The sequence below is a fragment of the Dendrobates tinctorius genome, unplaced genomic scaffold (assembly GCF_039654945.1).
Source record: "Dendrobates tinctorius isolate UK_male_01 unplaced genomic scaffold, ASM3965494v1 ptg000015l, whole genome shotgun sequence".
Classification (NCBI taxonomy): domain Eukaryota; kingdom Metazoa; phylum Chordata; class Amphibia; order Anura; family Dendrobatidae; genus Dendrobates; species Dendrobates tinctorius.
In genome coordinates, this window is record NW_027361683.1 from 30,742,210 (window position 1) to 30,764,309 (window position 22,100).

The following is a 22,100-nucleotide window of genomic DNA, read 5'->3' on the forward strand; positions in this document are numbered from 1 at the left end:
ATACAACAAGAGGGTTCTTAAATAAAGCTCTGGAATGATTGCGCTGTATCCCTTTGGAGCATACAGCTCTTTAATCTGCAGGTCAGATCCATGAGGAAAGACTGATTGGTGCCAGACTTGATGGTGTTAAGTCTTTCATTTTGGAAAATTCAGGCACTTGTGCATTTTCTTCATAAGTTTTCACGCCAATCACTTTATTTATAATTGAAAACAAAATGTTTGTGGGGTTTTAATAGAAATATAGGCTGCTCAATGTGTAGGTATTTACTGGACAAAGTTGCTGTCTATAGTCCGGTCTGTTCCACAACGTATAAAGAGACAGTAGTGAACGTGGCTTCTGTCTGCCTGCTGACACAACTGCTTGGTTTAGATACATGCACTTCCTCATCTCCTATTGTACATCATGAAATATTAACACTGCGTTTATAATCTGCCATAAACCGACATCTTCAGGTCTATCATTTCTCATATAGGTTTCATCTGCTTGGGTCAGCAGTCATCAGTATCTATTAGAAAGCTCACTCTCCGTCATCCAGGTCCACGTTTTTGTAGATAAGTCCATCAATAGATAATGGTTGGCTTTAGGATCTGCGCCAACTGTTTTGGTAACTACCCCAATTAATAATTGTACTGCAGCAGGTTTCTTTTAACAGTAAAATAGTATTTGATTTGATAGAGCTGCTTTTACAAATGAATTTAATAAATCAGCGCTAGGAGATCAAGTTAGCCAATTAACACCTCATTGCGTGAACCAGACACGTTTTTTTTCACTTGTTTTTCATTCGTTTTTATACTGTAGTGAATACTATTAGATAAAGATAGATAGGTAATGGTGCTTGGGGTTTACTGACAGCTGTGAATTGTCCAAAAAAAAACAAACATAGCTGATATCTAGCCCAGGTACTAGTATTGGAGAGGTGCCCATCAGACACCCCCATTACTAACTCAGTGATAAAAAGGAAAAATACACAAAATTCCTTATTGAAGAAGAATAATAATAATCTTTATTTTTATATAGCGCTAACTTATTCTGCAGCGCTTTACAGTTTGCACACATTATCATCGCTGTCCCCGATGGGGCTTACAATCTAAATATTGAAATAAACACTCCCCACACTTTCCCACTCAGGTCTGACGTAGTCCACCGAATACGACCTAGTCCACTGAATCCAACATAGGTCACAAATGGAAACCTGAAACAACATACACATAAACAGAGAAGTAAAAAAGACACTTTACCTCTTTCACCACAACATTAGAAAAAAAAGTTCCCACGCAGGTCTGACGTAGTACACCGTTTCTGACATACGCAACCGGATCCAACCTACAAAGCCTACATCAGATTCGGTGGACTATGTTGAACCTGTGTGGGATTGTTTTTCATTTTTTAGTAAAGTGGTTAATCAGGGAAAGTGTTGGGGAGTGTTTATTTCAATAAAGTTTTTTTGTGTTTTTCCTTTTTTTGCTGGGTTAGTAATGGAAGTATTTGATTGACACCTCTCCATTACTAGACCACTAGGGCTTCATATCAGCTGTGTTTTTGGACATTTCACAGCTGACATCAACCCCATGCAACATTACCACGATTGCCAAATCACTAGTGCATCTGGAAGAGCAAAGGCGAAGTTCCAGAATTGGAGCATCTAATGTGATGTGCCACTTCTGAGGAGGCTCCAGGCTAGTATTTTTAGGCTGGGAAGGGCCCAATAACCATGGACCTTTGCAGCCTGATCATATCCGCTTTCAGCTGTTTGCTTTACCTTTGCTGGTTTATTTTTTGCTTCATACAAAGCTGTTCAATAAGTTACATATGCAAGGCACTAAAGATGCAATTTTATAGTATGCGCAGCCTTATAATATGTGCAATTATATATCTCCCAGAGATATAAATATGTAATTATATCTGCGTGTGTATATTTATATATACATACACATACTCACCTATACATATATATAAATGATCTGCACAGAAAGGTGGAGTTTCCTCTTCATCCTGGTGACATCACATCCTTTTCCTTTATTAAGACCCATGGGTTTTTGGAGTAAGTATGCTACATAAACACAGCCAATCTGCTGCAAATCCGCAATCATTTTTATACCTGCATTGTTTTAGCTTTTTTTTACTGACTTCATTGAAGTCAATGGGTACAGAAACGCTGAAAGAATTGACATGCTGCAGGTTGGAATCTGCACCAAATCTGTAAGTCACAAATAAGCAATGTGCGCATGAGACGTCAGGTTTGTCATTTGGTTTGCTGGCATCAGGAAACCCTTCACACAGCCTTAGGATTTCATACTGTACGTGTTATAACTACAGTGCCTGGGACTCATGCACACTGTTTAGCGATCCCTCCATACCTGATGTGGGGCTATTGTCTACTTCCATGCGCATGGGATTTTCTGTTGAGGCACACAAAAAATTATTGTCACAAGCTCATACAAATCCATGAGAAAAAAATTAGGTTAGTTAGGTTATGTGTCTTTGTGTACACTAATGTCCTTGACTACCCAATAGACATGCACCACCTATGTGCCAGCTCTGCTGCCCATCTAACTAGCACAATAGCATAGCAATTTTATTTAAAGTTTTTGGTTCATACCAATAAGTTATATTTTCGTTTTGTCATCCAGTTTTGGACAGTCAGTATTTAATTATTCAATAAAGCTTTTTGTTACCTGAATTGACCTCTTACGTCAGTCTCCTGTGACCAGGCTACGTCTAGTGACTGTGATCTCCCGGTGAGACTAGGACTGGGCATGCCCCTTTCATCTCTCCCCCAACAGTAGTTGTCAGGACATACCCCATACACATTAGATGGTCAGCCTGTCATGTGCAAGGTTGGAGACTTTGGCCTGCTTTAACCTAATGACTTTTGGAGACTAAAATATGAAGTTACAGACAATACAAAGTAACACATAATTGAACAGTTCCTGGGGGAGTGAAGGTCCTGCTCATAACGTTACAGTCTAGAAACCCTTTTCATTTTTGTTGTGGTAGTCGCTGTTTTTTGTGGAAAATTCAACAAAATGGCACATGTGGTTGATGAATTTTGCAGAGTAAAAAGTAGTCTTTTTTCTGTCTTCTGCTTTTTTTGTGATTTTTTTCCGTTAAAGGGAATCTGTCACCTACTTTTTGGCCTATAAGCTGCAGCCACCGCCATCAGGGTGCTGTAGATAAGCCCCTGATGGCTGTGGCTGCAGCTTATAGGCCGAAAATGGCCTATATGGGTGACATAAACTCTGTGGGTTGGACATTGTGTATTTATGCAGCGTCCAACCCACAGCGTCCAGATGTTACAGCATAGTGGATGGGATTTCAAGAAATCCCATGCCCACTATGCGTCCACAGACGCCCGCGAAGCCGGACTTGTGGCGCGTCTCTCCAGAATGCAGCATGTCAATTTCTCTTGTGGAGACGCTAGTCTCTTACAAGAGAAATCTCTCCCATACAATGTATTGGATGTGGTGAATTCGTACTGTTCAGTGACCACATGCGGATTCACCTGCGTTCAACAGTGAACATACCCTGCACCCAAAGCGCTGGTAATCCCAGTTCGTCTGCACATACGCTACATTTTACAAACATTGGCAATAATAAAATCACTGTATGGTGGGTGGGGGGGACTCGAGGGCATTTTAAGTTTTTAAACTGATGAATTAGGTAAAAACATCTGGAAAACCCTAAACTCTACCCACAATGGCAAATTGAAAAAATACTAACAGCATGTGACCACAAAAATACACCTCGTTAAAGGCACAAATGGAATGATGATTGTGGTGCAAAACTCAACAAAAGGCAGGAGCAAGTGTGGAATTAGCCCCTAGACGTAGCCCCCAATTGTGCACTGATTGACCTGCTGTGGCTCCAGATCACCAATGTGACCGGCTGTGCAGGCAGCCCTACGCTTCTTACAAATAGAACTTATCCTCTTTCCCAAATTGTGAGCCAGCTTTACCAAACAGACAGTGTATGCCAGTACCAAATGTGTCTCCTCTCACTCTGTAGGCTATTTACAGCCAGAATCTCATGTCATTGTCAGAAAGCTGCCCCTCTGCTGGAGCATTAACCATTTCTTTTACTGCTTGTCCTTCCATGGCATCACCATCCTCCTTCCATTAAGGTGTCACTTAGTATTGGGCAGGTATATCAGAAAGCAAACAGTTAAAGAGCAACTACCCCCCCATCACACACATACTCATAGGATGCAGTAGGCGGTTGCCATGGTTATGGTCACTATGGAAACGGCACTAGGGACCCAGGCCTAGAAAAGGATGCTCAACTTGTAATCTAGAGATAGAAATGGCACCTGAGAGGAGGAGGCAGCGGAGAAATGGATCCCATGGGGAGATATAAGGCCTTTCCTGTATGCCTGTGTGCTGTGGGTTTTTTTTTTAACATAATATTCACTTAGTAAAAATAAATAAAAGCAGCAATTTATCATGTACATGCTTTTCTCAGGTTTCCTGGAGTTGTTCAAAATAAATCCACAGCCAGTATATGTGAGCCTGCATACAAAGCATGTGCACATTACCCGGGAGGAGATGTCTGCCTTATTACTGCTCAGTATAGATTCTCATTGTCCATCACATCCTCTGCAGATCGCTTCATTATGTGCTGCTTTCAGCGCTTTCTACAGCTGCAGCTTCAGCAGATTATGTATCACTGAGGAAATGACCCCCGTGAACAACATCATGGATATCCGCACCCTCGCCTGCTTGTTCTCATTCCGATCTGTTCTCCCTGCAGTCAGCTGCACCTCACGGCTTTATCCCTGAAAATGATTCCTCTGATAACACCATATCACACACACAGAATATTGCACCTCTTAGTGATCCATTGGCACTACATTTATTATTATAAAGGAGAAGGTGTAGTGTATTAGCCAACATACTAGGTGCAGGCTTTATTCTTGGTTATGTACTACATGTTATTGCAATCCCTCCCTAACAATGTTACATTTGTTTCCTACAATCTAGTGCAAGTGTCACAGAAAGTTATATTGTAGGTTCTTGGGCCATTCTTATCATAAACCTTAAATTATCTGGCAAAAAGCTCTAACATCAGATCATTGGTAAGTATTTAAAATCATAATCAAAAGATTGTAATTATGTCCGTCTTTATGGTCCGGGCATAGGTTTCCAGACTGGCTGAGGGTCTCCTGACCTGAGCTAGGAACCTCATCTATGAATGTTCTAGTTCTGGTCAGGAAACCATAATCCATGTACGAACACCGGAAAACAGCCTTACTTATATCTGATATCTAAATTAGCTAAAATCAATTACATGTACAGTACCTGTAATTTTGAAGGGGTTGTCCACTACACCCCACAGCCTCTTTTTAATCTCTTACCGCCCAATTCCCACACCACGACGTGCTATGTCCGTCATTACTTTAAACGGTCACTGCGTGTAAACATGCCATGACAGTTCCGTGCCAACAGCTGTCACTGACAGCTGAGCGGCACAGGAAGAGGTGACCCATGCCGTCAGTCCGCGCACTTAGGGCAGTGTGATCAGTCAGTCAGTCTGACTGACCGCATGATCGCACTGGAGGTGCTGAAACGTCATCGCGGGGGCCTGATCGTAGCCATGGTGATCCGGGACCATCAAGAGGACCCCCGGGTCACCAGCCTATTGAACACTGCTTAGACCCATGGGCTAAAAAGCTTTCTGTACAGGTATAATGCACTGCAATGCTGGTGCATTGCAATGCATTATACCTGAGAACAAAGCGGAAAAAGTGAAAATGCCATAGAGGGACTAAGTAAAAAAAATTGTTGAAAAAATAAAAAATATTACACCAATAAATACACATTTTTATTTAAAATAAAATAAAAATAAACAAAAAAAGTACACATTTGGTATTGCGACATCCAGAACAACCCGATCTATAAGTGTCACACTATTTAATCCCTTCAGTGAACACCGTAAAAAAAAAGACGTAGCAAACTATGGTAGAATAAAGACGAATGTAAATAAAATCGGTATCACTGAAAACGTCATCTTGTCCTGCAAAAAACAAGCCGCCATACAGCTCTGTCAGCAGAAAACTTAAAAAGTTATTGCTTTCAGAATTCAGCGATGCAAAAATAATTGCGGTATTTTTTCTATAAAAGATTTTATTGTGTAAAAGCGCCAATACAAAAAAATATATAAATGCGTTATCGCTGACCCGAAGAATAAAGCTTCCTTATCAATCTTACCACATGCAAATCAGCATAAAAAAAAATTTAAAAAAAATTCCTGAATTGCTATTTTTTTGTTCATTCTGCCACCCAAAAATTGGAATAGAAAACGATCAAAAAATGTCATGAGCCCGAAAGTGGCACCAATAAAAACTCGTCTTGCAAAAAAACAAGCAATCACATGACTGTCGGCCGAAATATGGAAAAATTATAGCTCTCAAAATATGGCGATGCAAAAACTAATATTTGGAAAAAAAATAAAGCGTCTTTTCGTGAGTGACAGCAGCCAAAGATAATAAAATTATATAAATCTGTTATCGCTGTAATCGCACCAGCCTGAAAAGTAAAGTCATGTAATCACTTATACCACACAGTGAACAGCATAAAAAATAAATAAAACAAATTCTTCATCTACTGTTGATTTGTTCATTCTGCCTCCCAAAGATCGCAGTAAGGCCTGGCACACATTTATCCTGCGCTGAGCGCTTACTCCGGGGTTTTCCGCATAAATCACTGAAATACGTGATTCAGGCGGAACCCCCGGCAGAAGAATCCATATAATGAGGCAGATGGAGACACCGTGGATGCCGTCTGACCTATGAACCTGCGGTGTCGACTGCACTTTTTGTGTGCATAAAAGTGCAGTCGACCACAGTTTTGTGCACATCTGAAAAAAGGACACTGCTGAACAGAGGCCAGATGGTATCCAGAGTCACTGTGCTGCCTCAGTATAGTGAACAGGTCCCTCTGGGGTTTAATCTGAATCATATCTTTCGGAGATTTAGATGGAAACCTTGATGTAAGTGCTCAGTGTAAAACACAAGATAAATGTGATTCAAAATGTTCCCAATAAAAGCTTCAACTCAATCCACAAAAAAAGCAAGTCTTCGCTCAGGTCTGTCATCTGTCAATTATAGCAGGCTTCCAGGTTACTGGTAGTACAAAGGCTATACAATAGCACTATGGTTCCTCGCTCCCCCAAAAGAATATCAGCGAATTCTGCACTCCCAAATCCAAATGCCCCCCCACCCCTTCTGAGCCCCACAGTGTTCTTAAACCACATTTAGTGTCCATATGTTTGGCAGGGGTATACTGGTAATTTCCAAAATGGGGGTCACTTGAGGGTGGTATTCTGCTCTTCTAGCACTTAGGGGCTCTGTATATGGTGTCCCCAAACTATTCTAAAAGAAACTGAGCTCCAGGAGAATAATAATAGCGCTTTGCCCCTCCTGAGTCTCGCTGTATGGCTAAGCAGTTCTATACAGCCATATATGGGGTATAGCCACATTCAACAGAAACTGTGTGACAAATTTTTGCTGTGATGCCATTTTTACCCATTTTCCCTTGTGAAAATTTGAAATCTGGAAATAAAACATTTTTTGTGGTAAAAATGTAATTTTTTTTTCACTGACAATGGTATAAAATTCTGTGACACACCTGTGGCGTCAATCTGATCACTGCATGCCTACATATATTCATTGAGAGTTGGAGTTTCTAAAATGGGGTCATTTATGGGGGAGTTCTGCTGTTCTGGCACCTCAGTGACTCTCCCAGTGGATCATAACACCCGCTAACCATAGCAGTAAAATCTGTACGGCAATATGGTGCTCATTCCCTTCTGAGCTTTGTACTTTGCCTGAAATTTAGTTCTTGATTACATATAGGTGCGTCAGGAGAAATTGCACAACAAACTGAGAGGTCCATTTTTTTCCTATTAGCCCTTATAAAAATTAAACATTTGGGATTAAAATAACATTTTAGCAGTACAAATGTAATTATTCTTTCTTCACTGCAAATGGTATACAATTGTAGGGTAGATTTTCTTCTGTCAACCTTGTAGGGGGTTTCCACTGTTTAGACTCATCAGTGGCTCTTAAAACGTAACATGGCATCCCCTACTTTATTCTAGCCATTTTTTGCATTCAAAAGGTCAAACGGTGTTCCTTCCCATCCAAGCCCTGCCATGCACCCAAACAGTAGTTTTCCCCCACATATGGGGTTTTGGCATACTCAGGAGAAATTGCACAAGAACTTTTAGAGTCCATTTTCTCCTTCCATCCTTGTAAAAATAAAAAATTAGGGGCTAAATTTAAATTTTTGGTGAAAAATTTAAATTTTTTCCTTCCATATTGCATTAATTTCTGTGAAGCACCTGAAGAGTTAATATACTTCTTGAATGTGATTTAGAGGACTCTGAGGGGTGCAGTTTCTAGAATGGTGTCACTTTTGGATGTTTTCTGTCATATAGGCCCCCAAAGTCACTTTAAATGTGATGAGGTCCCTAAAAATAATTATTTTGTAAATTTTGTTGGAAAAATAAGAAATCGCTGATCAACTTTTAACCCTTCGAACTTCTCAACAAAAAAAAATGATGTTTCTAAAACTGTGCTGATGTAAAGTAGACATCTGGAAAATGTTATTCATTAACTATTTTGTGTGATATATCTCTCTGCTTTAAGGGAATAAGAATTAAATGTTGAAAACTGAAATTTTCAACAAATTTCTGATATTTTCACAAATAAATACCAGTTATATCGAACTAATTTTACCACTATCATGAAGTACAATATGTTACGAAAAAAATCAGTGCGATTCATTAAACCGTTCCAGAGTTATTACCCCATAAAATGACACTGGTCAGATTTTTAAAAAATGAGTCCCGGTCATTAACCTACAAAGTGGTTCGGTCTGTAACGGGTTAAATGCCGATTTCCCCATGTTGAAAATAAAAATAACAAATCCAGTGCTCTTTTCCCCTGACCAGCACCAATCGAGCGATTTTTGGCATCGGGTTTCCGGGCACTTACAGTGTTGGCCAAAAGTATTGACACCCCTGCAATTCTGTCAGATAATACTCAGTTTCTTCCTGAAAATGATTGCAAACACAAATTCTTTGGTGTTATTATCTTCATTTAATTTGTCTTAAATGAAAAAACACAAAAAGAATTGTCCTAAAGCCAAATTGGATATAATTCCTCACCAAACATAAAAAAAGAGGGTGGACAAAAGTATTGGCACTGTTCAAAAAATCATGTGATGCTTCTCTAATTTGTCTAATTAACAGCACCTGTAACTTACCTGTGGCATCTAACAGGTGTTGGCAATAGCTAAATCACACTTGCAGCCAGTTGACATGGATTAAAGTTGACTCAACCTCTGTCCTGTGTACTTGTGTGTACCACATTGAGCATGGAGAAAAGAAAGAAGACCAAAGAACTGTCTGAGGACTTGAGAAACCAAATTGTGAGGAAGCATGAGCAATCTCAAGGCTACAAGTCCATCTCCAAAGACCTGAATGTTCCTGTGTCTACCGTGCGCAGTGTCATCAAGAAGTTTAAAGCCCATGGCACTGTGGCTAACCTCCCTAGATGTGGACGGAAAAGAAAAATTATCAAGAGATTTCAACGCAAGATTGTGCAGATGTTGGATGAAGAACCTCGACTAACATCCAAACAAGTTCAAGCTGCCCTGCAGTCCGAGGGTACAACAGTGTCAACCCGTACTATCCGTCGGCATCTGAATGAAAAGGGACTGTATGGTAGGAGACCCAGGAAGACCCCACTTCTTACCCCGAGACATAAAAAAGCCAGGCTGGAGTTTGCCAAAACTTACCTGAAAAAGCCTAAAACGTTTTGGAAGATTGTTCTCTGGTCAGATGAGACAAAAGTAGAGCTTTTTGGGCAAAGGCATAAACATAGAGTTTACAGGAGAAAAAAAGAGGCATTCAAAGAAAAGAACACGGTCCCTACAGTCAAACATGGCGGAGGTTCCCTGATGTTTTGGGGTTGCTTTGCTGCCTCTGGCACTGGACTGCTTGACCGTGTGCATGGCATTATGAAGTCTGAAGACTACCAACAAATTTTGTAGCATAATGTAGGGCCCAGTGTGAGAAAGCTGGGTCTCCCTCAGAGGTCATGGGTCTTCCAGCAGGACAATGACCCAAAACACACTTCAAAAAGCACTAGAAAATGGTTTGAGAGAAAGCACTGGAGACTTCTAAGGTGGCCAGCAATGAGTCCAGACCTGAATCCCATAGAACACCTGTAGAGAGATCTAAAAATGGCAGTTTGGAGAAGGCACCCTTCAAATATCAGGGACCTGGAGCAGTTTGCCAAAGAAGAATGGTCTAAAATTCCAGCAGGGCATTGTAAGAAACTCATTGATGGTTACCGGAAGCGGTTAGTCGCAGTTATTTTGGCTAAAGGTTGTGCAACCAAGTATTAGGCTGAGGGTGCCAATACTTTTGTCTGGCCCATTTTTGGAGTTTTGTGTGAAATGATCAATGTTTTCCTTTTTGCTTCATTCTCTTTTGTGTTTTTTCATTCAAGACAAATTAAATGAAGATAATAATACCAAAGAATTTGTGTTTGCAATCATTTTCAGGAAGGAACTGAGTATTATCTGACAGAATTGCAGGGGTGTCAATACTTTTGGCCAAAACTGTAAATGACATTATTATGCCTGTCAATGGACATTATTGGGCTGCTCTTACTTCGACCTCTGATGCCGTCTAGAACTCCGCCAGTGGAGAAGATTATTTGTAATTTTTACTTTAAATGGGGGAATACAACATTAAGGGTATGTGCACACGTAGCGGATTCGTGTGCGGATCCACAGCGGATTTGCCCCGCGGATCCGCTGCAGATTCGCTTGTGATGTACAGTACTATGTTATCCTATGTAAAAACAAAAACACGCTGTTCACATGCTGCGGAAAAATCTGCGCGGTTTATTTTCCGCAGCATGTCAATTCTTTGTACGGATTCCGCAGCGTTTTTACACCCATTCCATTATAGGAATCCGCAGGTGTAAAAACGCAGGCAAAATCCGCATTAAACCACTAGAAATCCGTAGGAAATCCGCAGTAAAAACGCAGGTATTTTGACCTGCAGATTCTGCATGGAAAAATCCGCAACATGTGCACATACCCTTCGGACAGAGGACACAAATCCTGGAAACCTCTTTTTAATTTCTTTTGAATCCATATTTTATGTACTTCTACTTAACACCATCTATTTTATTTATTTATTTTACTCGGTTATATAGCGCCATTAATTCCACAGCGCCTTACAGACATTATTATCATCATTGTCCCCGATGGGGCTCACAATCTACATTCCCTATCAGTATGTCTTTGGAATGTTGAAGGGAACCAGAGGAAACCCACGCAAACACGGGGAGAACATACAAACTCCTTGCAGATGTTGGCCTTGGTGGGATTTGAACCCAGGACTCCAGCGCTGGAATGCTAACCACTGAGCCACCTTGTATAAGGCCTCTTTCACACATCTGTGTCTCCAGTACGTGTGGTGACAGACATTCAAATAAATGGGTCTGTGCACATGTCAGTCTGTTTCCACGGACCGTGTGTCCGTGGATAAAACACGCTGACATGTCCGTTTTTTATCGTCAGCACAGACGGTAAACAGTCCCGCACAGACGGAGAACACACATGTGACACGCATCAACATGGGAAGAAGAGCTACAATAATCTCTGTTCCCCGGCGGCAGGTGCTAAAGCCGCTCTCATCATTCTCCTCTGCTCTGCTGGCGATCGGCGCAAGCAGGGGAGAATGATGAGCGTTATATTAACCCCTTTCTGACCGCTGATGGAATAGTACATCAGCGGTCAGACTCCCCTGCTTTGAGGTGGCCTCTGGCAGTGAGCCCACCTCAAAGCTGCGACATGTTTATAACAGCTGACGTGCCCGCAATAGGCGTGAGCGAAATCGCGATCCGCTCGCGCCTATTATCTAGTTAAATCCCACTGTCCAACGCTGACAGCGGACATTTAACTACCGCTTTCGGCCAGAAGTGAGCGCATTGCCGACCCCCATCACGCGATCGGGGGTCAGCGATGCGTTGCTTTGACAACCAGAGGTCTCATAGAGACCTCTATGGTTGTTGCAGGCACATTGCTATGAGCGCCGCCCAGTGGTCGGCGCTCATAGCAATGCAGTAAATCTGCTACATTTAGGCGATCTGCTCATCACCTCTATGTAGCAGAGCCGATCAAGTGTGGCATGCTTCTAGCCTCCTGAAGTAAAAAAAAAAAAAAAAGTTTAAAAATTTAAAAAAACTGAAAGTTCAAATCACCCCCCTTTCGCCCCAATCAAAATAAAACAATAAAAAAAAAAAAAAATCACACATACATATATTTGGTATCACCGCGTTCAGAATCGCCCGAACTATGAACAAAAAAAAGCATTAACCCGATCGCTAAACAGTGTAGCGTGAAAAAAATTAAAAATGCCAGAATTACGTTTTTTTGGTCGCTGTGACATTGCATTAAAATGTAATAACGGGCGATCAAAAGAACGTATCTGCACAAAGGTGGTATCATTAAAAATGTCAGCTTGGCGCGCAAAAAATAACCGCGCACCCGCCTCCAGATCACTAAAAATGGAGATGCCACAGGTCTCGGAAAATTGCACTTTTTTTTTTTTTGCTTTCTTAGCAAACTTTGGAATTTTTTTTTTCACCACTTAGATAAAAAAGAACCTAGAGATGTTTGGCGTCTATGAACTCGTAATGACCTGGAGAATCATAATGGCAGGTCAGTTTTAGCATTTAGTGAACCTAGCAAAAAAGCCAAGCAAAAAACCAGTGTGGGATTGCACTTTTTTTGCAATTTCACCGCACTTGGAATTTTTTTCCTGTTTTCCAGTACCCGACATGCTAAAACCAATGAGACGTTCAAAAGTACAACTCGTCCCGCAAAAAATAAGCCCTCACATGGCCATATTGATGGAAAAATAAAAAAAGATATGGCCCTGAGAAGAAGGGGAGCGAAAAATGAAAAATCGAAAAAAGCTCCGGTCATGAAGGGGTTAAAGGTAGAACGATGAAAGCAGGTGGGGGCTTTTGAGACTATTACTCCCATCATACTACACCGGAAATAGGTACCAGAAATAAACGGACCTGTGAAACTGGCCTAACACAGTGTATCTGTTTGACACAGAGTGATACTTTTGTAAATACATGATTTTTTTTAAATGTTTTCCATGCAAGTCTCAGTCAGCTCTGCCAAAATGGGCTATCTAATTCATTAAGTTCTTTTTACCTTTGGTGAACAATTTTGTTTTTCATTCAGTTGCACTCCAAATCTATTCAACCTCATTGCAAATTAGGTTTATTAGCAAAATTTGCAAACTTTCTGCTATTATGCCACAGTTAATGCCTTCTGCAGTTTCAGAAAAATTCACTCCGTAAATAGAATCTCAAATAAAAGCACACTGGAGTTGCTGCAAATGTATGCAAATGTCCTATTTCATCACCCACGATAGTGGTCTGTAATAGAAAGAATAAAGCATACACTTAAAAAAACACTTTCCTAGAGAGAAGCATGATGGTGGCTTGGTGATGCCTTCTAGCACTGGAAACCTGCAGTAGATGGAGGGCAAAATGGAATAAATCAAGTATTAGGAAATTTTAGGAAGAAATAACATGTCTTCAGGGAGTAAGTTGAAGCTTGGAAGTCTTTAAGCCTTCCAAAAGGACACTAGTGAAAAGCATACCTCAAAGTCCACCAAGGTTTGGTTTCAAAAGTAGTCTTGGAAGATTCTGGAGGGATCATCACATTCACCTGACATTAACTCCACAGAAAATCTTTAGTGGCTTTTGAAAAAAGAGATTTCAGCATGCAAACCATAAATAGTAGTAAACTCAAGGTCGTTGCCCTTGAGTAATGAGCTAAGATTTGCCAGGAATGTTGGCCGAAACAGGCATCAAGTTTGCAGCAGGTCATAACAGCCAAAGAGTGCTCTACTAAGTACTAAAGACACTTGTCATGAAGAGGTTGAATAATTCTAAGACTGCAGTAGTCACTAAAAGTTGGATTTAGAGGAACCGCTTGGTATATTGGCTCTCCTGAGATATTTATATTGTTCTTTTTGCCTTGCTTTGTTGCAAACGGCAGAAACTGCAATTTTTTTTTACCAAGCTGTATATATAATTTGATTGTTCCTTTTTTATCTTGAGATATGAAAAATGAATGTTTATTGGGAGGATATAGGTTTAAGTGTTAGGCTACGTGCAGACAAAGTTTTTTTTGAGGTGTTCAAAAATGAGTTTTTCAGATGAAAGACTGCTTCATTTTGGGTGTGTTGGAGGAGTTTTACCTTTCCCTAAGTGTTTCCTGAGAAGGTTTTTTTTACGTGTTTTACATTTTATGAAGTTATTTTTTTCAGGCTTTTGATTTGACAGAGTCTAGTATTTAGTGGACTCTATCTATCAAGACCCACTTCAATGAAGTGACATGCGCTTTGCTTTTTTCACCAGATTCTTTTCAAAACCTGAAGTTGGACAAAAAATACAAAAAGCTCTACATGTGAACTGCTAAGTGGATTAACATTGAAATGAATTCCAAGAGTCTTTCAGCGTTTTTTAGGTAATTTTGGTGGTATTTTCTGAGCAGATATACTCCGCAAAACAAATAAGTGTCAAAACATTCTTGGAAATTAGTGGTTAACCCTGTGATGTCCACAGTAAGTTGTATGAGGAGAATTTTGAAGCACATCTGCTCCAAAATTTACACCAAGAACCGCTCCAAGTACATTTTGAATACTCTTCCTATTGTTTTCAATAGAAAAATGTACTTTACTGTTCACATTTTATTTCCAATTATGTTTTGAACATGTCGCGATTGGCAGCGAGACTCGGCCCACACTCACCCTTACAAGTCTATGGACACGTGTGAAACATCGGACTGCACTCTGGTGTCATCCCAGTCTGATATATGCCGAGACAGGCAATGGAAGAGATGGAGAAATTACTTTCTCTGTCTCCTCCGCGTGAGAGGATTGGAGCACAGTAGCAGGACACTCGGCTATCATTAGCATATCGCATCAGAGTCGTATTTTGGTCCAGATGCTAAAAAAACTTTGCTTCTTTGCCTGTGACTAGTGTATGATGATGGAACTTCAGCCCAAGTGTAGCATGATACTTTTCAGAGAAAGCACTCTTCTGAGCTCTTGCCCTGGCAGCCGCCTGCCTAGGTCCCTCATCTGAATGTACTAAGCTAATTCCATTTGTTGTACTCCGCCGTTTCTGTATGGCACCCGCTGTTGATGGGATTAGATTTCTGTCTTGCCATGTGAGAATTAATCTGCTTAACGCCTTCAGTGCTGGGATGCTTGGGAATAGATTGAGTCTTGGGATGTCGCTGAACTTTGCTAAAGATATAGGGGATATAAAATGTGAGGGTGGATTTCTGCCTCCCAGACGGTTGCAGTTGCAGAGGCCAATTGGGGTTTTTGAAGGGGCGCCGAGGAAAGAATCTGGAAATCATTAAACGCCAGGAAATCATGAAGATCCTAATGACCTTTCTAGTAAACCTTACATACCTGTATTAACATTTTTTATTTTTCAAATTTTCTGTGTGTTGTATTTTGTATTTCTTTTTAGCATTTCCTGTTTTTTTTATCATAGGTCAAATCAATTTATTTTAATAAACTCTTTTGAAAAATTGAACTATTGCATCTCAAGTTTTCTAATGGTCTTGACTATCCTTCCTCCTTGTTAAAAAGCCAGTGGCATATTGGTAATTAGTGACTTCCCGTGTGGGAATAACATTTTAGGGGGTAAGGCACATGAGAATACTGCTTTGACAGCCAGTGGAATGTCTCCTTGGTGATTACATGAGGATACGTATGTAATATAGAATGCTGTATTGAAGTGTCGTTTTATCATTTATTAGTGCAAAATGATATGGGAGATAATACGGCCATGTGCATAAGGACTGATGCTTCACATGTGGCTGCTGTGGAGAGGAGGAAGCTCCGGATGCAAGGTAGATCTGACCTGGCCTCTTCTGTAAGAAGCTCTAGCCATATTTCTTAAGCATGGTTAGGCTCATTCAGACGTCCATGTTGCACATACATGTTCTATCCGTGTTTTTCACAGATATAGCACATACCCTTTATAATCTATGGTGCTTATTCACATGTTCGCATTTTTTAAGGACTGTGTGCGCACAAGTCTCACATGTCCATTTTTTTTGTGGTATCACAGATGAAAAAATAGAAGAAGCTATTTAATTTATTACTGTATTTATCCACATGTGATTCATAAAGACCAAACACTTGCATCCAAAACACTAATGACACCGGCACCATTTTTTTGCCTACGTGAAAAATACTGATGTCTAAAGGAGGCCTTAAAGATGGTTTATTTCCAAATATACAGTATATAACAAAAGTGAGTACACCCTTCACATTTTGGTAAATATTTAATTATATCTTTATATGGGACAACAGTGAAGATAACACACTTTGATACAATGTACAGTAGTCAGTGTACAGCTTGAATAACAGTGTAAATTTGGTGTGCCAGCTAAATAACTTAACACACAGCCATTAATGTGTAAGCTGCTGGAAGCAAAAGTCAGTACACCTCTAAGTGAAAATGGCCAAATTGTGCCCAAAGTGTCAATATTTTGCGTGGCCACAATTATTTTCAAACACTGACTTAAAGCGAACTTGTCACCATGTTTGGCCGATATGAGTCACGGCCACCGCCTTGCAGGGCTGATATATACAGCATTCTATAATGTTGTGTATATGCCCCCAACCCGACCTGCAAGACAAGAAAAAGACCTTTTATTATACTCACCTGCAGGGCGGTCCGGTCCGACGGGAGTCACTGGTCTTGGTCCTGCACCTCCCTTCTTGGTGCAATGCTGTCCGCCTTCTTGATTCGTGTGGATGACTTGTCCCTACATCATCCACTTGGTCTCCTCGGCATCGTACTTCTGTGCATGCGTACTTCTCTGCCCTGTCGAGGGCAGATCAAAGTAGTGCAATTGCAGTACACAGGCGTCAAGAAAGGTAAAAGAGCCCTGGCGCATGCGCACTGCAATAATTTACTCTGCCCTAGTCATAGAATGCTGTATATCAGAACTGAATGGTGGTGGCTTTATCTAATATTGGTCAAACTTGGTGACAGGTTCCCTTTAACTCTCTTGGGCATAGAGGTTTCCACTGAAATCCTTTTCAACTCTTCCATGATGACATCACAGAGCTGATGTCAGCCATTTGAGGATGCCTCACAGATGCTTAATCGGGTTTAGGTCTGCAGACATGCTTGACCAGTCCAGCACCTTTACCCTCAGTCTTTTATCAAGGCAGTGGTCATCTTGGAGGTGTAAGTGGGGTCATTATCATGTTGGAATACTGCACTGTGGACCAGGTTCCGAAGGGAGAGGATCTTGCTCTGCTTCAGTATGTCATAGTACATGTTGGCATTCAGGGTGTGTGCACACGTTGCGTTTTTTGCTGCGGATCCACAGCGGTTTTGGTCCTGCGGATCCGCAACAGTTTTCCATGCGGCTTAGGCCTCTTTCACACATCAGGTTTTCGCCGTCAGGCGCGATCCGGCACTTTTGACAAAAACCGGATCCGGCGAAATGCAATGCCGGGTCCGGTTTCCCCTCCATTGACTTGCATTAGCGCGGAACGGGCCGGATGGCCATGCGTTTCATCCGGTTTTCGCCGAATCCGGCAATGTGTCGCAATCTGGCGTCTGCAAAAAAAACGGCTACTGTAACGTTTTTTGTCTCCGGCGAAAAAGCCGGACACACCGGATCCGGCGTGTCCGGCTTTTTCACACAATGAAAGCCTATGAGCGCTGCAGTGCGCCGGATCCGGCGACAGCCGGATCAGGTGGCCGGATCCGTTTTTTTGGGTCTGAGCATGCTCAGTAGCTCTGCCCACAAGACACATATATAAAAGCATGACAGTGGGACCCTCAGCCACACCCAACATGCCACCCAAGACAGCAACCAGGCGCAGGAGAAGGCAGGAGACCACTGCAGCACCATCAGCACCACCACCACCCCAAATGGAGCAGCATGCTGAACAACGGGAGGGGAGTCCAGCAGCAGATGAGAGAAGGTAATTATCAAATCCCCATTCCTCAAAACTAGGGCCATGGAATATCAAGATATTCATTGGCCCTTTGTTTCTCTTTATTCAACAGCCGCCCAAGAGATGCAGCAGCAGCAGTGGCAGCACTGGCAGCAGCAACAGCACCACCCACAGCCATGGAGTGTGGCCAGCAAGAGGACAGCACATCTTCTTCTGGGATCCCTCCCTCGCATCGTCAGCGTTTGACGGTAAGTTTTTATTTCCAAAATCCATCATCTCTGGAATATATATGTCTATTCATTGCCTTTTATTTCAAAACAGGAATCACAAGCTGAAGAGGAGCTCCCAGAAGAAGAAGGAAGGGGTGGATAGACACCTGGAGTGGGCTCACAATTGGTAAGTTTTTTGCATCAAACGCAGAAACACAACATCACACTACACACAACACATAGAAAACAATGTTCTGCAGACCACACACAGCAAACAAATGCCAACATCCAAACACATAAATTTTTTTCTTTTCTTCTCCAGTCTTCCCAATCTGGTGCTCGGCCAAGAGGTCCTCGCAGTGCCTCCCAGGGTCGTCGGCGACAGCAACGCGGCGGTCACCAGCGTGTAAGTATAATATTTAAGTGAAATTTTAGTACACTTTTTATTTCATGTCTTAAGTGTGGTGACTAATTTTGCTATTTTTTCTTTTACTTTAACAGCCTTCACAGCGTGCTCCCGACTCAGACGGTGAGGATGGAGGAATAGATGTGGACCACCTCATCGATCTCGTCAGAGAAAGGGAGCCGCTATGGAATATGGCTGTCCGCCGCCATGCTGACCTGATCGTTACCCGATGACTCTGGGAGGAAATCTGTTCGCTCCTTGTGGCCCGCTGGGAGGACCTCGATGCTCGGGCCCAGATTAAAGAGCGTAAGTATATACAGCACCGGTTGCTTGATGTAAACCAGTGTTTCCCGAACTCCAGTCCTCGTGGTCCCCACGGATCATGTGTTCAGGATTTCTATTTACTATGGAAATCCAGAAAACATGACCCCTGGGGACCATGAGGACTGGAGTTTGGGAAACACTGATGTTGTATACTAACCACTTTGTCCTTTCTCGTTTCAGGGGACAGAATTGTGAAGCGGTGGCGGTCTGTGAGGGATCGTTTCAAGAAGGAGTTCAATAAAGAGATGCGGGCCCCGAGTGGATCTGGAGGACGCAGGAGCAAGTACAAGTACGCACGAGCCCTGTCGTTCCTCCGGGATACAATGGTCACCAGAAGGTAAATATTACACACCACATGTGAAAAAAAAATGTTTAGATGTAACAATTTTTTTTGAGCCAGGGCCATGCCATGTCACTATTTTAATTGTTTTTTTTTCTTTTTATTCCACAGCACGGTGAGCAGCACTCGGGAGCCTGCACGATTGGACCCTTCTGAGGCGATCCCTGAGGAGACCGGCACCGAGGGGGACACTTCGACCGCCCCGGTACATCTGCACCTTCCCAGCCTTCCCACACATTCGACCCATCTGTCCCATCCACCAGCACAGGAGCATTGTGGCCGCCTACATTACATGAAGCTGCTGGTGAGGAGATCGCTTTCTCTTTACCCCACCCTTCTGCCCCTGCCACCTCTAGTACACCTGCGGGTACTGGGCGGCAGCGGCAGAGGGGTCAGGAAAAGACTTATGCGCCAGAGTTCTTGCAGCTGAATGAATCTTTCCAGAACTGTCTAAAAGTCTTGTCAGAGCAAATCTCCGCAGGCTTTCAGCAGATCAACTCCAGCATTCTGGAGGTGAAGACACTTCTGCAAACCATGCATTCAGAAGCAAGATCTTCGCCAAACCACACCTTTTTCAGGTCTGTTGTGGAGCGCATGGCAACGCTCTCTCCTACCCAGCAGATGCATGTAATGCATTCATGCCACGGTGCTCTCCAGCACGTTACCTCCCAGCCTCCTCCTCCCACCCCAGTAGTTCCTCCACCTGCACCCCCTCCAGCCACTTTCCATCCTCCCCCTCCTATTACATACCAGCCACCTCCCCAGTACCAGCAACCTCCCCAGTACCAGACATCTCCCCACTTCCAGCAACCTGCCCCGTACCAAACTCCTTCCCCGTACCAAACTCCTTCCCCATACAACTTTCCATCAACATCATCTGCTCCTACAGTCCCAGCCCAACCCTCCACTCCACCGCCCACCACCTCTTCTGCCTCCCACATGTCCACCCATTCTGTAGCTTTTTTCACACCTTCACCTCTAACTGTTCCTTCCCCACCACGATCCCAGTCCTCTCTCCACACTCCCAGTGTCGAAGTGTCCCGCAGCCCCTCCAGCAGTATTTCCACCCCACACTACACAGATTTGTAATGTGTGTTTTTTAATAAAAATGCCCATTGGGTTTAAAACCTTTATTAAAAAAGTTTTTTGCACTTTAAAAACATTTTACAAAAAAAAAATATTTTAAATAAAAGTTAAATTATCGTTTCACAATGGTTGTCTGTCATTTCTTTCTGCGGCGAAATATGTTTAAAAAAAAGGTTAAATACAGGGTATTTCAAAGGTAAAAAGGTATTCAAAACCAGGTATATAACTGTGGGTAAATTTTAGCTTTTTGCCACAGTTGTGTTCCTGGTTGTGTTTGAAGCAAAGTATTTCACCTAAAAAGTTGGGTTTATTGTTGGTGATTTCCTAACAATGTACACAACTTTTGTTAAAAGGTAAAATACTTTGCATAAAACACAACCATGTACACACCTGTGGCCTAAAGCTAAAAATAGTAAGACCATGACAAGATAGCCAACTTTGGTTGGCAAAGGTATATACTGTTGGTTCAGAAGGTACACAAGTTTGGTTAAGGGCACAAATCTTTCACACTCTGTCATCCTGCCAGTGTACTCTGCCTTGAGGTGACATAAAGTACAGTGCAAAATTGTCCCTCATTACTGAAACCGTCACAGAACTTCTAGTGGTAATGTCATGGTAATCTTGCAAGGTGGTTTCTTCAGAGGTGTCCTCAATGGAAATGGGTTCCTTGCAGATAACAAAATTGTGGAGTACCACGCAAGCTTTGATCACCTCGTCCACAGTTTCTGTCTTGAGGTTGATCGCAGTCAATAGGACCCGCCATTTGGCTGTCAGAATACCAAAGGTACATTCAACCATTCTTCTTGCTCTTGTGAGGCGGTAATTAAAAATGCGTTTTGTTCTTGACAATCCTCTGCTACCGTACGTTTTCAAAAGGTGTTCTGACAGCTGGAAGGCTTCATCCCCTACACAGACAAATGGCATAGGTGGACCAGATGTTTGCGGCAGCGGTCTAGGGGATGGGAACTGGAAGGTGTTTCCATACAGTTTACGCCCCATGGCAGACAGTTTGAAAACTTGAGAGTCATTGGAGCGGCCATAGGCCCCAATATCAATAGCAATAAATTTGTATTCCGCGTCAGCGATGGCCATGAGGACAATTGAAAAATATTTCTTGTAATTGAAATATTCCGATCCCGATCCGGCTGGCTTTACAATGCGGATATGTTTCCCGTCCACAGCGCCCAAGCAGTTTGGAAACTGACATATCTGTTGAAACTTTTCTGAAATTTCAATCCACCTCTCTGTTGTGGGCTCTGGTAAAAACTCTTCAGCTAAGGAGTCCCACAGTGCATGGCATGTGTACTTCACTATTCCAGATATGGTGGAAGTCCCGAGTCTGTACTGGAAATGCAGTGACGAAAGGGATTCTCCAGTTGCAAGAAATCTGTGGGGATTTAAAAAACAATCAATTAGTTTAAAATCACAGCATTATATACCAAAACTCAGCTATAACACTTGGAGCTGCAAACTACCACCAACAAGATTGCAGTGAAAGTGTGCTCTGATGCGATCACATTCAATAAATGTGGCTTACCTTAAAGTCACCATCAGACGCTCTGCGGGTGAAACAGAGAAGCGGCAATAGGTGTCCGATTTTCTTATGAGGTGTGCAATGCGCTCCAACAAGTAATCAAAATTCTCCATTTTCATCCGAACATATCCAAAAAATTTATTCGGGTTTCG

At 42.1% G+C, this 22,100-nt stretch overlaps 1 protein-coding gene and 1 long non-coding RNA gene across 2 annotated transcripts in view; one reads left to right on the forward strand and one right to left on the reverse strand.

Annotated features, from left to right (window-relative positions):
- SDC3 (syndecan 3) overlaps positions 1–22,100 on the forward strand; it is a 153,488-nt gene that overhangs the window by 84,393 nt on the left and 46,995 nt on the right. The gene's annotated exons all lie outside the window — the stretch shown is intronic.
- On the reverse strand, positions 13,301–13,824 carry LOC141074757 (uncharacterized). Its single transcript, XR_012227205.1, has 2 exons — positions 13,703–13,824; positions 13,301–13,568 (listed from the first exon to the last, which is right to left on the reverse strand). It is a non-coding gene; the product is annotated as an uncharacterized lncRNA (long non-coding RNA).